General features: G+C 40.2%; 1 pseudogene; it reads right to left on the bottom strand.

The window, feature by feature from the left end:
* Positions 1-4263: 4263 nt before the first annotated feature.
* Positions 4264-6000, bottom strand: part of LOC128128020 (uncharacterized) — a 97972-nt pseudogene continuing 96235 nt past the window's right edge.

The raw sequence follows: 6000 nt of genomic DNA, 5'->3' as shown, positions 1-6000 counted from the left end.
AATTCCAGCTCTCCCTCTGAGAGACTCTGGCTATAACTCCTTACAGGACTTAGACGTACACTAATATTTTCATATTTAGGTACTTGTGAGATTTGTCTAACTAGAATATTAACAACCTTTTAAGCACTCGTTAGAGATCCATTATTTGTTAGATAAATAATGAAATTTGTACTCTTTGAATAGAAATATCGTTCTTGTATCGTATCGTTGATCGTGCTCGTTAACTGGGTGCTCGTGTTCGTTCCTTTTCGTTTATTGAAAAATGAGTCATTTTTGTCAAAAGAAAAAGTGTCAAGTTATAATTTATATAAATTTATAACTGCCGGTTATGACAAGCATTTTCTGTTTTATGACATATAGAACATTACTTATGTTCTTAGAGATTTTACGACAGCAGCTTATGACATGCAAATATTTCTGTCATAAAGGCTCTATTTGTATATTTTCTTGACGCAAACTTTTATATCCAATATTTATAAAATACCCCCTGATAGTTTGCAAATAGTTCACAAAGTTTCCATTTTCGAAAATTACTAGAAATGGTGTCCACTTATCAAGATCCCTATTATAACTTTTATCTCTAGACATGAAAGCATAGATAAAAGGGTTAGGTTGGACACACACAATAGTTGGGAGGCTCTTTTGTACAAAGTATCCTCTGTTCTTTATGAAATTGGGAAATCCTACGTTCATGAGTATATTACTAAAATATTAATTTAATAATATTTCACACACACATGCAAATATACATATATATGCAATCATTTAAGAATTTAGGCAAGATTTGACTCGTACTCTACCCCAAAAACATTAAAACATTGAAAAAGGTGGGGTATGAAGCTCACCTTGAGTTGGTTGAGGAGTTGTTTGGAGTTATGGAGTGAAGATCTCAAGCTTAAACTCTTGCTGAGATGAGGAATTTCCCTGGGAGGTATGGTTTCTTAAGGATGATCATCACATATTATTATGAATAAAATAATATGGATTCATCTTGAAATATAATAAAATATTAGGTAAGTGGAGGAATTTACCTTACAACTCTAGGGAGAAATTGAGAATATTTTCCCTTCTAGCAAGATCATTGTTCTTGCCTTGAAGATGAGTTTTGAGGGAAATGGGAAAAGTGAGAGAGAATGTGGTGTCTAAACTTCTTTACTGTCGTTGCTTTGGAGTATAAGAGAAGGGAGGAATCTTTGGTGTATGGGAATCTGCTGGTCCATGCATGGATATTTGGTGGGTAAAGCATGGGATACTGTGATTTACATGGGAAATAAGGATTTCATCAAATCACAAAGTCAACTTCCTTGTCATGTTCTTGATTTAGGATAAGGTTTTGCTAAATCCCAAACATTTATTTTTATGAAAAATATGCATAAAATAATTAATTTTAGCATAAAATAGGGGTTTAAGAGGTTTAGGATAGGAAAAATACGAGTTTGGTGTGATTCCCGGCGTTAAAATGCCTTAAAATGATAAAAAGGTGCGAAATGGTCTAAAATTCAAATTCAAGAAGTGAGTTCTGGAGGCATTATGTGAATTCTAAAGCTACTTTACAATTTCCGGAGGTGCTGGACCAATTTCGAAGCTTCTCTCCTGATTCCGGAGTACTCCCTTCGGATACGAGGACATCTGATCCGGACCGAAGATGCGAGGGATGGCAAGGATTCCAAAGAAACCGAAGTGTCCGGATGAGAGGCTTATTCCGGAGTGAAGCCTTCCGGAGTGAGGGAGGTTCTGAAGTATAGGAGGTTCCGAAGTGAGAAACTTCTTGGTTTCTTAGAATGTATTCGGACTAAGAGGGTTCCAAACCAAGAGGAGTCCGGACCAAGAGGTTTAGGACCAAGAGGAGTCGGACCAAGAGGGTTCCAGACCAAGAGGGTCCTTTTGGGGTTTCCTCTTTCGGTTGTGAGCTGTTTTCGACTGAGGAAGGTACTTAGGGAGATTGGAGATACGTGGAGAGATTTGGGAGAGATTTCACATACTTGGTGAGAGTTGGGAGACATTCACTATATGTGTAGAGATTTGGGAGAGATTCACTATACTTGGAGAGATTTCACATACTTAGAGAGATTTGAGAGAGATTTCACATACTTGGAAAGATTTGGGAGAGATTCACTATAATTGGAGAGATTTCACATACTCAGAGAGAGTTCACATAGTTGGAGAGATTTGGGAGAGATTCAATATACTTGGAGAGATTTAGGAGAGATTCGCTATACTTGGAGAGATTTCGCATACTTAGAGAGATTTGAGAGAGATTCACTATACTTAGAGAGATTTGCATTCTAACACTACATGGCTCCTTAGGAATTCATATTGAACACTTAGGTGTGTTAGCATAAGTCTCACAATAGTCTTTGCTTACTTGAGGATGAAATTTCCTAGCCAAAAAGGCTAGTTGTGACATCATCCCCCCCGTTAGAGGGAATTTCGTCCCAAAATTCTTTCGAAAGATAGGGTTACGAATGCGGAAATAGGTGAGGGTACTTTTGAGTTATTTGATCTTTGTGTTCCCAGGTGAATACCGGCTCACGCCAAGCGTTCCCTTGAACCTTTACCTTTGGGATGCGACTTTGTTTGGTGTGTTTAACCTTTCTATCCATAGTCTCGATAGGTTGATAAATTTTCAGGAGGTTTTAGTCCACGAAACCTTGTCTTGTGGGACTGGAAGGGTTTTTGCTTGACAGATCCTTTCTAGGTTCGACATATGGAACGCAAGATATACGTCACTAAGATTGGAGGGTAATTGGAGTTCGTATGTTACCAGACTGATTCATGCGAGAATCTCGAATGGTCTGGTGCATCGGGGAGTTAGTTTACCTTGCCTTTCAAATCATGTCATCCTTCCCTGAGGGAAGATCTTTAAGAATACCCTAATCCCTTACTTGGGATTTTGAGGCTTTAACCTGCTAACTGTGTAGTTTTATTCCCGACTTATACAATGTTTGGGGTCGTGTTCGGGTTCTGACTATCCTTTTGTGGTTTCTCGAATAATCTTGGGCCTAGGGAGTGTGCTATTGAGTGCTTGCCGTCTTGTCGGTTGGGTGTCTCTCACCTCAGTCCAACAAGGGATGATTTATATTTTCGGCCATGCGGGGCCTCAAAGGATATAACTCCTATGCTCGGGTGATATTTATTGTTATATGAGTACCAGAGTAGAGGTAAGTGGGTATCCCAACTCTTTCAATGTCCATCACACATGTTTCTCTTCGAAGTGCAGATTCTTGTTTACCCCGTTCTTGTCAAGTGGGATTTCCATGGCTTTGGTGGTCTAGCTCTTATGAGTGTTGAATACACGGGATGTAAAATGTCTAAACTGAGCTCTTAGGTTAATCGGAGACTATGGGTCGTCGGGCCCTTTCTCAGCGAGGCCTTTGGAATGGTCTTCTAGGGATCAGGATCTTGGCGTCCTAGAAGTAGAGTTTTCTGGGCCTTAAGAGTTGGTGCTATGGTCATCGAGGTTGAGATTGTGTGTGATGTGGTTGACCACATGAGTCTTCGATTATCTTGAGAGTTTTCTCCCTAGGGTCTTTCCAAGCTAATGGTAAGTCGGCCTTTTCCAGTTACTGGCTGTTGGTTGATCATGTCTTCGATTTGGGGTAGGGAGTATCGATCCTTGAGGATGGGTTTTGTTTGGCTTAATCGTAGTCAGTGGTGCCTATGACAATTTCGTCTTTCTCCCCTTATGAGTTAGACAAGTGCTTCCTGTGGTTAGGGACTGGGTCTGATGTTTCCTTTACATAATATGTCGATCTTATGATCAGACACTATTTTTTCTTGTGACCATGCTAAGTGGTATCGGGTGTTTGGTCATTGAGGTGTTTCCAGGAGTCGAGGTGATTCTATCTCCACTTAGCACATGGTTGAGATTTTCCAAGAGATTTTGGGTATCTTTGTTGGAATGTTGGAAGCCTTTTGGATTCCTTTTTTATGCCCTTTGCTCCTTGATTTTCAATCTTTGTTGGGGCTAGGGAAGGGCGTGGTATCTCTTATGCCAGAACTTAGGCGTCTGGTTGATAGGGATTTCATCGTTAACGACTGAACAAGTTTTGTTATTCGGTTGAGTAGAACAAAACTCTATTTGCAGAGCTCGAGGTTTGTAAGATGAGAATCAATCCTATCTGTGTCAACTGATGACATTGGACTCTTTGTTGTTACATCGATTTGAGGAGTATTGGTTGTTAAAAATGACAGGTGTTTTATGTTCATGCTCTTATCAATACTAGTTTTGTTTTCATTGTTACCTTTGGGTCTATCTCATTTCTACTTTTTAGGTGTTCTAGTGTTCGTGTTCTTATTGTTGCTAGTTTCGTTTTCGTTGTTACCATTGGGTCTATCTCGTTTATGCTTGTTAGGTGTTCTAGTTTTCGTGTTCTTATCGTTGCTAGTTTCGTTTTCATTGTTACCATTAGGTCTATCTTGTTTCTGCTTGTTAGGTGTTCTAGTGTTCGTGTTCTTATCATTGCTAGTTTCGTTTTCGTTGTTACCATTGGGTCTATCTCGTTTCTTCTTGTTAGGTGTTCTAGTGTTCGTGTTCTTATCGTTGCTAGTTTCATTTTTGTTGTTACCATTGGGTCTATCTCGTTTCAGCTTGTTAGGTGTTCTAGTGTTCGTGTTCTTATCGTTTCTAGTTTCGTTTTCGTTGTTACCATTGGGTCTATCTCGTTTCTGCTTGTTAGGTGTTCTAGTGTTTGTGTTCTTATCGTTGCTAGTTTCGTTTTCGTTGCCACCATTTGTTCTATGTCGTTTCTGCTTGTTAGGTGTTTTAGCGACACAAAGGTGCTGCTATAAGTCAAGGGAATTCGTAATCCGACTTCTGCCAGGTTTTTCCACTATAGATGGATGTGACCCGACCGCACATACTTAGGATTTTAAAAGGTACTTGACTGTGGGGTTCTGTCCTATTCAAATCAGGGACAAGAAAAATGATGCGGGATCGTACGTTTTTAGTTTATGGAATCCTGACTATATATGATACTAACTTTCATATGGAACCATCATGGTCCATTCGTAAGGATTCTCTAGCTTCTCCGTGATTTACAGATTTGCTTGAATGGGGAAATAGCTTTTGATTATGTTTTCAATTTGCAAGACCTTTTTGTGAACACTCGTTACATAAGTTTATCGCTCGAAACGTACCAAGAATCTCGGTAGGGTTTCTTGTCGTCTCTCCCTGTCTAGTTGTCACTCCCTTGTCAGTCATCTTTTTTGGGCAATTTCTCTTGAAATGTCCTGATGCACCGCACTTGTGGCAAACTGGACTTACTTTTGGGTTGAGGGTCGGAGTGACGCATGAGGCCGGGGTCTTACAGTAACGGGAGGTGTGTCCCATCTTGTTGCACCTTTTACAACGAAATGTCTGGCATGCTTCCCAATGATGGTATTTGCACTTGTTGCAGGGTGGATTCTTCCTAAGGTATGATTGTCTTGATGTGGGAGGAGTAGGGTTAGTAGGGGTGGGGACTGGTCCCGCTTGTTGCCTTTTTCTAAAACTCTGAGTCGAACTACCTCCTTTTTCATTCCTGAACTTTCGTTTCTTGTTCTTAGGTTTAGGTTTTTTGGTGCATGGTGGGTTTTCCTTCGTTGGTTTCCTTGGTTGTTGTTACGGTTGGAGTTACCGACACTACTTCTAACTTCACTTGTGTCATTGGCATTGAAGTATGCCATGACGGTTGCCACGGCCACTGTTACAGTGGCTTGGAAAGTGGCGGAGTCTATTCGTAGGATTGGCGCATGGTCGGGGTACTCGTTACCTTCATGAGTAGACATAACTACGTTGCACATGAAAAGTGAGCTTGTGAGTACTTGTAGTTAGTTCCAAGTGACTTTACTCGCATAATCTTAACGTACTGGTGTTAATCGGGTCAACCTACATTCCCATGATGCAATTATGGTAGAGTGGAAACGTGTATTGTCTGACGTAAAGTTCATCAAAATAGCACATAGCTAGCAATATGGTTAACAGATTTGGTTGTATGGATTCTTGGAGGACGTACTCTT

This window comes from Lactuca sativa, chromosome 8 (assembly GCF_002870075.4).
Source record: "Lactuca sativa cultivar Salinas chromosome 8, Lsat_Salinas_v11, whole genome shotgun sequence".
NCBI classification, from domain to species: Eukaryota; Viridiplantae; Streptophyta; class Magnoliopsida; order Asterales; family Asteraceae; genus Lactuca; species Lactuca sativa.
Note: the sequence above shows the minus strand (reverse complement) of the source record. Positions and strands in the feature narration are given on the sequence as shown.